This window comes from Phyllobates terribilis, unplaced genomic scaffold, assembly GCF_046119375.1.
Source record: "Phyllobates terribilis strain yellow unplaced genomic scaffold, ASM4611937v1 Scaffold_3__8_contigs__length_932513732, whole genome shotgun sequence".
NCBI lineage: Eukaryota > Metazoa > Chordata > Amphibia > Anura > Dendrobatidae > Phyllobates > Phyllobates terribilis.
This window is the reverse complement of record NW_027362763.1, coordinates 568,075,803-568,086,321: the sequence shown is the minus strand read 5'-3', so window position 1 is coordinate 568,086,321 and position 10,519 is coordinate 568,075,803.

Genomic DNA, 10,519 nt, shown 5'->3' with positions numbered 1-10,519 from the left:
CAAAATAAATAACCAAAAACAAAAATGCTCCTCCACACCTTGGGCTATGTTCACACGTAGCGTTTTTGATGCGTTTTTTCACTTTTGCATTGCTTTCAACCGTGACAAATGCATTCACCAGGAAATGTCATTTTAACATTTTACAACCTTATCTGGTCATGTGGTGTTTGAGATATCATCAGACACATCGTGTTTCATTTATGAAGGAGGGACTCCGAAAGTCACAAAGCCTATTTTTATAGGGTCATCAGGCGGCCTTTACTATTCTTAAAGGACCAGCAGTCGGCCCTAACTATTCTTAGTGAGCCATCAGCCGGCTATGTTTTATTGTTCCCATTACTAAAGAGTGGGTTTCCTATACTGTTATTGCATATGCAGTGAATGCCAGGGCTGGCCAAAATTTGGACGCACCCCAATACCACTTTGAAAATGTGGATGCACCCCAATACCCCTTTGAAGAGACTTAGAGAAGGGCCTCCTGAAAACAATGTTCCCATTATTAGGATGTAGGTCTCCCATAGTGCCGGCCTATGCAGTGAATGCAAGGGTTGCCAAAAATTTGGAGGCACTCCAATGCCCCTTGGAAGAGACGTGGAGGAGGGCCTCATAAAAAATGTTCCCATAAGCAGGAGTGGGCCTCCTATACTTATGCATATGCACTAAGTGTATGGGCTGACAAACATTTACCCCTGGGGGGAATACATGAACATACTGTATAAACATTTTTTTTTTACGGGCATCATAAACACCCTTTAAAAAAATTATGTGGGTGTTGCATCATGGACCACGGTCACCCTGGTGATATGGTGGTGGAGAATGAGGAGAAGGAGGAGGAGAAGAGCAAATAGCCAGAATCAGGAAGTGTATACTCATGTCTGGGTGTGAAAGGTGCATGGGAATACACCTCCCAAGAAAAGACACTGGATTTGAGTTTATGTTACGCTGCTATCATTTGGTGGTGTTGAGAAGTCAGGCTCAATCCAAACCTTGTTCATTTTTATAAGAGTCAGCCTGTCAGCATTTTCAGTTGACAGGCGGATGCGCTTATCAGTTATAATTCCACCAGCGACACTAAAAACCCGCTCTGATAAAACGCTGGTGGCAGGGCAGGCCAGGACCTCCAAGGCATAGAGAGCCAGTTAATTCCATGTATCCAGCTTGGATACCCAATAATTATAAGGCACAGAGGAATCACAGAGGTTGTTGGTATGGTCGGCAAGGTACTCCCTCAGCATCTTCCCAAACTTTGCACGCCTTGTGAGAGTACCCCACGCCTCAGGGCTTGTGAGATGGGAGGGTCTGAGAAAACTCTCCCAGAACTTTGACAGTGTTCCCCTGCTCTGCTGGATTGAAGTTGTGTCTCTCTTGCCTGTACTCCTTGGTTGTCCAACGAAGTGTACCCTCTGCCGCCAGCGTTTTCAGATGAAAATTTTTTTAATAGTTCCGCAGCAAAGGCCTTCTGGAACAGCCCCATTTTTGTAGGCCTGTCCACCTCAGGAATAAGAGATATAAAGTTCTCCTTGTGGCGTGGGTCTAGAAGTGTCACCAACCAGTAATGACTGTCACCCAAAATTTTGAGAGTGCGAGGGTCATGGGAAAGGCAGCATAACATAAACTCAGCTATGCGTGCCAGACTACTAACAGGCAAGACTTCCGTGTCCTCACCAAGAGGATGACTAACCATGCTCTCCACCTCCTCCTTCTCTCTGTCCTCTGGCCATCCACGCTGAACAGACAGTATGACAGCTGTGCAGGTAGTACAGTCTATAGTGCATGAAACTAGCTCCTGTCCTTCCTCCTCCTCCTCCTTTTCCTCATTGTCACCCAATACACGTTGGGATGAGATGAGGCTAGGCTATGTGTAATCACCCTGTATGGTTCCTTGCTCCATCTCATCGTGCTCCGCCTGCAATGCATCCTCTTTAGTGTTGAGCGAGCATGCTCGACACTGCTCGGTACTCGCCCGAGCATCACGCTACTCGGGATGTTCGGCGAGCACCGAGCATTTCCGGGTTACTCGGGCGGGAACTCGGGTCTCCGCCCTGCATGTTTGGCGCTCTTTACAGAGCCAATGAACATGCAGGGATTGCCAGCCAGTCACTGTAATGTCGCAGCCATGTTGTTTGTGGGCATTACAGTGATTGACTGGCCGCACAACGTCACCTCGAGTATTTAAAACCGGGCGCCGCCATCATGGACACAGTCGCTCTGGATCAGACAGTGTAGGGACAGCACTGCTGATTTAGGGAGAGATATATCCTGCGAAATAGTTAGTGTAGGGTCTGTAAAGGCTGCCAGATCAAACAAACAGTCCTTCTCAGGACTAATATCCATCCCAGATATCAGGCAGGCAGGCAGGCTGTATAAGAGACGCAGTGGTTATACCAGCAAACGCTGCATTACAGTCCTGTGTGCTCCTGTTGCTGAAATTGCTGGACTTAGCTCCAGGTCTCGGGGGCCAGGAAAAATCCTTTTTTCTTTCATCTAAATCCTCTTTTTTTTCCTCCTTCACACTGTACAAATACCCATCTTATTAACCTTTTGGTGTCACACCCCCCCAAAAAAAAGTGTGTCTCTGATTTTTCAGACACAAAGATATCTGTTGAAAATAGTCAGGTATAGGCCAGAGACATAGAAGTGTGGTTTTGCAGTTCCATGGGCCATTTGTATCTAAAAAAAACAGTTTGAGTGTGTCACTCACTGTTCAGCCGCAAATATATATATTTTAAAAAGTCTGGTATACACAAGTAAATTATAACTGTGGTTTTGCTGTTCTACGGTAAAAAATCTCTATTATCCTGCTCTTGGCATTTTTTGCCGTAAAAAAAAAATAATAATAGTGTCTCCCTGATTTTTCAGACACAAATATATCTGTTGAAAATAGTCTGGTATAGGCCAGAGAGAAAGAAGTGTGCTTTTGCTGTTCCACGGTAAAAAATCTCTATTATCCTGCTCTTGGCATTTTTTGCCATAAAAAAAAAAATAATAGTGTCTCCATGATTTTTCAGACACAAATATATCTGTTGAAAATAGTCTGGTGTAGGCCCGAGAAATACAAGAGTGGTTTTGCAGTTCCACGGTTCAAACCTCTGTATTATCCACTTTTGGGCCATTTGTATCTAAAAAAAACAGTTTGAGTGTGTCGCTCACTGTTCAGCCGCAAATATATATATATTTAAAAAAGTCTGGTATACACCAGTAAATTATAACTGTGGTTTTGCTGTTCCACGGTCAAAAATCTCTATTATCCTTCTTTTGGCATTTTTTGCCGTAAAAAATAAATAATAGTTTCTCCTGATTGTTCAGACACAAATATATCTGTTGAAAATAGTCTGGTATAGGCCCGAGAAATACAAGTGTGGTTTTGCAGTTCCATGGTTCAAACCTCTGTATTATCCACTTTTGGGCCATTTGTATCTAAAAAAAAACAGTTTGAGTGTGTTGCTCACTGTTCAGCCGCAAATATATATATTTAAAAAAGTCTGCTATACATACACCAGTAAATTATAACTGTGGTTTTGCTGTTCCACGGTAAGAAATCTCTATTATTCAGTTTTTGGTATTTTTTCTGTAAAGAAAAACAGTAATATTTTCTCCCTGATTGTTCAGATTGTTTAAAAGAGTCGGGTGTAGGCCAGAGAAATAGAACTGTGGTTTTCCTCTTCCACGGTTCTAATCTAATTTTTATTACCCTTTTTCCATTGATAGTGCGAGTGTAAGCTATTTTACTTACTTTACAATGGGCAAGGCGCGTGGCAAGGGACGTGGAAGTGGACGTTCTGGTGATGGTGCGTTCAGAGGACGGGGCCGTGGCCAAGGTGAAAATGTGCCACAACCAACAGCCACATTTTCTCGCTCCCATTTCTTGACCGAATTACTAGGGAAGCACAGAACAACACCAGTATTGCGAACTGATCAGTGTGAACAGGTTATTAATTGGATAGCAGATAATACTTCCAGTTACCTGGGCACCACCACCTCCGGCCTGTCTTCCACACGGTCGACTCTTAGTAGCCATGAGTCTCGACCGCATAGTCCTCCTCACCCTGATGCTCCTTCCTCCCACCATGCCGAGTGTCGTCAGACAGCAACTGATCCCACACTTGGACACTCTGAAGAGCTGTTCACTGGACCATTTCCAGATTTGTGCCCCTCGCCTGCTCCGCTTGAAGTGGTGGAAGAGGAGATCCCATGTAGCGATGCCCAAATATTTGAACAGCCACGGCCACAGGAAGTCAACGTTGGCAATTTATCACAAGAGGTGGACGATGATGAGACACAATTGCCAGGAAGTGAGGAGGAGGATCGTGGTGCGCAAGTGGAAGAGGAGGAGGTGGTGTATGATCTAGTAACTGACCCAACGTGGCAGGAGGACATGCAGAGTGAGGCCAGCAGCACACAGGGGGAGGGAGGCAGAGTACCCCAACAGGCAGGAAGAAGCAGTGTGGGGGCTGCAGACAGAAGACGGGCAACCGTTCCCCGTAACAGCAACACGAAGGACGTTGCCAGTACAACCGGTAGGTCTTCCAGAGTCTGGAATCTTTTTAAAGACTCTGCTGATAACCCCAAAAAGGCCATTTGTACCACCTGCCATGCCAGCATCAGCAGGGGTGACAAAACTACGAGCCTGACCACCACCAGCATGATCAGGCACATGGCAGCAAAGCACCCGACTTTGTGGGTCTAATCCCAGGGTCCACGACCAGTGTCAGCGGGTGTCACCACTGCTTCTTCCACTGTTGTGCGTGCAATAGAACCCCCTGTTGTGTGTGCAAGGCAATCCCCTGTCCATACTGCATGCAAAGATGCCCCCTCCTCTCAGTCTTCACTTGTTATGGCAGTTTCTCAAGAAGCAGCATCAACGTCCACATCCACGTCCCACCGCAGCGTTCAATTGTCCATATCCCAGACCCTTGAATGAAAGCAGAAATTCACAGCTAACGCCCCAAAGGCCACAGTCCTAAATTCGCACATTTCACGACTGCTAGCGTTGGAAATGCTGCCTTTTAGGCTGGTGGAGACGGAATCCTTCCGCAACCTTATGGCGGTGGCCGTCCCTTGGTACTCGGTCCCCAGCCGACACTATTTTGCCCGGTGTGCCATCCCCACACTACACAAGCACGTGTCCCAAAACATGTGCCGTGCCCTCAACAACGCAGTTACTGGGAGAGTCCACGTGACAACGGACGCATGGACAAGTGCTTGTGGCCAGGGACAGTACATCTCCCTGATGGCACACTGGGTAAACATAGTGGAAGCAGGGACCCAGTTGGACCTTGGGACGGAACACATCCTCCCCACACCGAGGATTGCGGGCCCTATGTCAGTCAGAGTTGCCCCCACAGTGTACAGCTCCTGCGCATAATCCTCCTCCTCCTCCTCATGTTCAGCCTCCATCTCAGATATCACCACATCAGTTACAAGCTGGAAGCACTGCAGTACTGCCTCCGCCAAGCGGCAACAGGCTGTGCTGAAACTCATAAGCTTAGGTGAGAAACCTCACACTGCTTGTGAGTTGTGGACAGCTGTGAAAGAGCAGGCAGATCTGTGGCTGACACCGCTGAACCTACATCCAGGCATGGTCGTGTGTGACAATGGCCGTAACCTGGTGGCGGCTCTGAGGCGAGGCGAGGCGAGATCACACACGTACCATGCCTGGCTCATGTGCTTATCCTCGTGGTTCAGCGGTTTCTTAAATCGTACCCCGAGTAACCAGATCTGCTCGTCAAAGTACGCCGCCTGTCAGCTCATTTTTGCAAGTCGGCTACAGCTTCCGCCGTTGGAACTCAACCCTCCACATGTTGCAAAGGATTTGTGAGCAGAAGAGAGCAGTTGTGGAGTACCAGCTGCAACAAGGCCGTCAATATTCAGGTCAGACTCCACACATAAGACCTCAGGAGTGGACCTGGATGTCTGACATCTGTACCATCTTGACAAACTTTGAGGAGTCCACCCAGATGGTGAGTGGCGATGACGCCAACATTATCGTCAGCATTCCACTTGTCTGTCTTTTGCAACGCTCTCTGCAGAGAATTAAAGAGGAGGCATTGCAGCCAGAGTATGATGAGATGGATCAAGAAGCCGTAGCGGTCGATTACACACAGCCCAGCCTCATCTCATCCCTATGTGCATTGGGGGACAATGAGGGAGAGGAGGAGGAGGAGGAGGAAGAACAGGAGCTTGTATCATGCACTGTAGACGGTAGTAGCTGTACAACTGTCATACCGTCTGTTCAGCGTGGGTGGCCTGAGGACGGGGGGGAGGAGGAGAGGAGAGCATGGTCAGTCATCATCTTGGTGAGGACACGGAAGTCTTGCCTGTTACCAGTCTGGCACGAATGGCTGACTTTATGTTACGCTGCCTTAACCGTGACCCTCGCGTTGTCAAAATGTTGGGTGACAGTCATTACTGGTTGGTGACACTTTTAGACCCCCGCTACAATGAGAACTTTCACTCTCTTTTTCCTGAGGTGGAGAGGTCTACAAAAATGGGGCAGTACCAGAAGGCCCTTGCTGCAGAACTGTTAAAAAAGTTCCCATCTGAACACGCTAGCGGCAGAGGTCACAGTTCGTTGACCAACCAAGGCGTACAAGCGAGAGAGGCAACTCCAATCCAGCAGAGGCAGGGGAACACTGCCTACTTTCTGGGACAGTTTTCTGAGACCCTCCCAGCTTACAGGCCCTGAGGCGCGGGGTACTCTCACAAGGAGTGGAAAGTTTCAAAAGATGGTGAGGGAGTACCTTGCGAACCGTACCAGCATCCTCCGTGATTCCTCTATGCCTTTTAATTATTGGGTATTCAAGCTGGACACTGGAATGAACTCACTCTTTATGCTTTGGAGGTCTTGGCCTGCCCTGCCGCTAGCGTGTTATCAGAGCGTGATTTTGGTGCCGCTAAGGGAATTATAACTAATAAGTGCACTCGCCTGTCAACTGACAATGCTGACAAGCTGACCCTTATCAAAATGAACAAGGGCTGGATTGGGCCAGACTTCTCATCACCACCAAATGACAGCAGAGTAACATAAAGTCAAATCCACTGTGTTTTATCGGGAGGTGGATTCACATGCACAGCTTCACACCCACACAAGAGTATACGCTTCCTCATTTCGGCTGTTTTATGTTCTTCTCCTTATCTTCAGCCTCCACCACCACTATACCACCAGGTTGACCGTGGTCAGTGTTGCCATTATTGAAAGTTCCTCCGTCCTTATTTTTGTCAGCTTTTGCTTGGAAGGCATAAGCAAAGACTTTGGGAGACCCACTCCCCAATAATGGAAATAATGTTTGTAATATGCTGTACTGTATGGCTCTTGTAAGGGGCATTGCAAGTTCCTCCGTCCTAATTTTTGGCAGCTTTTGCTTGGAAGGCATAAGTAAATACTATGGGAGACCCACTCCCCAATCATAGGAATAATGTTTGTAATATGTTGTACTGCATGGCTCTTGTAAGGGGCATTGCAAGTTCCTCCGTCCTAATTTTTGGCAGCTTTTGCTTGGAAGGCTTAAGCAAATACTATGGGAGACCCACTCCCCAATCAAGGGAATAATGTTTGTAATATGCTGTACTGCATGGCTCTTGTAAGGGGCATTGCAAGTTGCTCCGTCCTAATTTTTGGCAGTTTTTGCTTGGAAGGCATAAGCAAATACTATGGGAGACCCACTCCCCAATCATGGGAATAATCTTTTTAAGATGCTGTACTGTATGGCTCTTGTAAGGGGCATTAAAAGTGTCTTGTTAAGCTACCTCCACGTCTCTTCTGAGGGGCACTAAAAGCATCTTGTTAAGCTACTGTGACCTCCACCACTTTTCCGAGGGGCATTAAAAGCATTTTGTTAAGCTACTGGGACCTCCATGTCTCTTCTGAGGGGCATGAAAAGCATCTTGTTAAGCTACTGGAGCCTCCACCACTTTTCCGAGGGGCATTAAAAGCGTCTTGTTAAGCTACTGGGACCTCCACGTCTCTTCTGAGGGGCATTAAAAGCGTCTTGTTAAGCTACTGGGACCTCCACCACTTTTCCGAGGGGTATTAAAAGCGTCTTGTTAAGCTACTGGGACCTCCTCTTCTCTTCTGAGGGGCATTAAAAGCATCTTGTTAAGCTACTGTGACCTCCACCACTTTTCCTAGGGGCATTAAAGGTGTCTTGTTAAGCTACTGGGACCTCCACGTCTTTTCTGAGGGGCATTAAAAGCGTTTTGTTAAGCTACTGGGACCTCCACGTCTCTTCTGAGGGGCATTAAAAGCGTCTTGTTAAGCTACTGGGACCTCCACGTATCTTCTGAGGGGCATTAAAAGTGTCTTGTTAAGCTACTGTGACCTCCACTTCTCTTCCAAGGGGCATTCAAACTGTCTTAAGCTACTGGGACCTCCACGTCTTTTCCGAGGGTCATTAAAACCATCTTGTTAAGCTACTGTGACCTCCATGTCTCTTCAAAGGGGCATTAAAAGCGTCTTCTTAAGACACTCTGAACTCCACTGCTCTTCCAAGGGGCATTGAAATGTTGTTTTTAATTACCTCTAACCTCCTCGACTCTTCCAATGGGCTTTGCATTTCCTCCTAATTTCAGTCAGCTCTTGCTTTTCAATGAAAAGGCGAAAACTAAGGGAGACCCACTCCCCAATAATGGGTAGAAGGTTTTTAGTATGCTGTAATCCACGTCTGTTTCAAGGGGCATTGCAGTTCCTCATAATTTTTGGAAAGCCTTCCATTCACTGCTTAGGCCAACAGTGTACAGGAGACCGAGCTGCTATAAATGGAAAAAAAGGTTTAGTTAAGGCCCTTTGACCTTCATGTCATTTCCAAGGGGCATTGGAGTGCCTCAAAATTTTTGGTAGGCATTGCAGTCACTGTATGCCCTATAACTGTGCAGCCGAACCGCTCATTTTGTTACAGAAACATATCCTACAAGACATATGTGGTTGACTGGCCTGATATTGATGTGAATGGTCCTTGTTCCTCCTGCTCTTTTTACTTTGCCACTACCTCATCCATCATTTATCACCTGAAGCTTTGTTTTAATGGGAGTCATAGAACTGGGATAGTAGCAGGAAAACATCCAGGAATCCTCGGAGGAGGTAGGATATGCGCCAAAATGCTGACCACCTCAGGCCTAGCCACTACTACATACATGCACTTGCATTCCAAGAAAACAATGCAGATGCTAACTTCTATCATCATCATGCTCCTCACCTTGGCACTCTCAACTTCCCTGATGGAGAAGCCAGGGCCCACCAGAGGAGTCTGGTTCTCTGGTGGGCTCGTCCAATGCTGCCCTAAAGCAGGCCGGGCTAAGAAAAGTGTGTGGGGGGATGTTCCAAGGAGAAATAGGGGTGGCTGGGGACCGTTTATGGACACCCGGCTGCCCCCAGGCGACTGGGAACCGTGTGTGGACACCTGCCCACGGGAGGGCTGGGGACCGAGTATGGACACTCGGCCGCCCCCTTGTGGCTGGGGACTGAGTGTGGACACCCGGCCGCCGAGCGGCGGGGGACTGAGTATGGATACCAGGCCGCCAACGCAGCCATGACGTGGTGGCCAGATTCCGCCTCCACATGCCTAAAAGGCCCAATTTCAAGTGCAAGCAAGCAGTATGGTATTGCAGCCTGGGGGTGGGTGGGTGGCAGGCTGCATACTTGCGCTTGCATTGCAAGGAATGGGGGAGGTACAATTGAACACTGTCCTGGGACAAGGACTTGCACGGGGATAGTTGCAAGTCTGCATCTTCTGATGTGGCAAGGATGACTTCTGATGGGCACACTTTTAGGCAGTGACCTGGGTGTCAGAGATGCTTCAAGGGGTCTTCCCCATGCTGTTCCCATGTCTTTTCAGCAATGTATGCATGTGTCAAACAGCACATGGACAGATAAGGTTGCAAAATGTTAAAATGACATTTCCCGGTGAATGCATTTGTTACAGTTGAAAGCAATACAAAAGTGCAAAAACGCATAAAAAATGCTACTTGTAAACATAGCCCAAGGTGTGGAGGAGTATTTTTTTGGGGTGGTTATTTATTTTACCTTATACTCAAGTCTTTACCCTGGAAAGGAACTTCCTTAACATATTTCACAGGAAAGCAGTTTCAGATTCGTTTTTGAACGTTTTATTGTGAGCCCTTAAAAGTAGCTTAATACCTCTGACCATGTTGTTGACAGCAGTGACCAGGGGGTCAGAAATGCTTCCTGGGGCGATCCCCATGCTGTCACCATGTCAATTGAGCACTGTAACTATCGTTTTGGGCACTTGTTAGGCTTTTAAAAGACTGCCGGGGGTGCAGCCACAAAAATGCTCGGGTCTCCCATAGACTAACATAGGGCTCGTTGCTTGGGTCAAGCACCCGAGTATCACGGCGAGCTCGGCCCGAGCTTCGAGCACCCTAGCTGTTTAGTGCTCGCTCAACACCAATCCTCTTTGATTGTGAGCAGACAGAGTAGCGGGATGGTGACGCTAATTATGGCGTCATCGCCGCTCACCATCTTAGTGGAGTCCTCAAAGTTTTGGAGGATGGTACTTATGTCTGA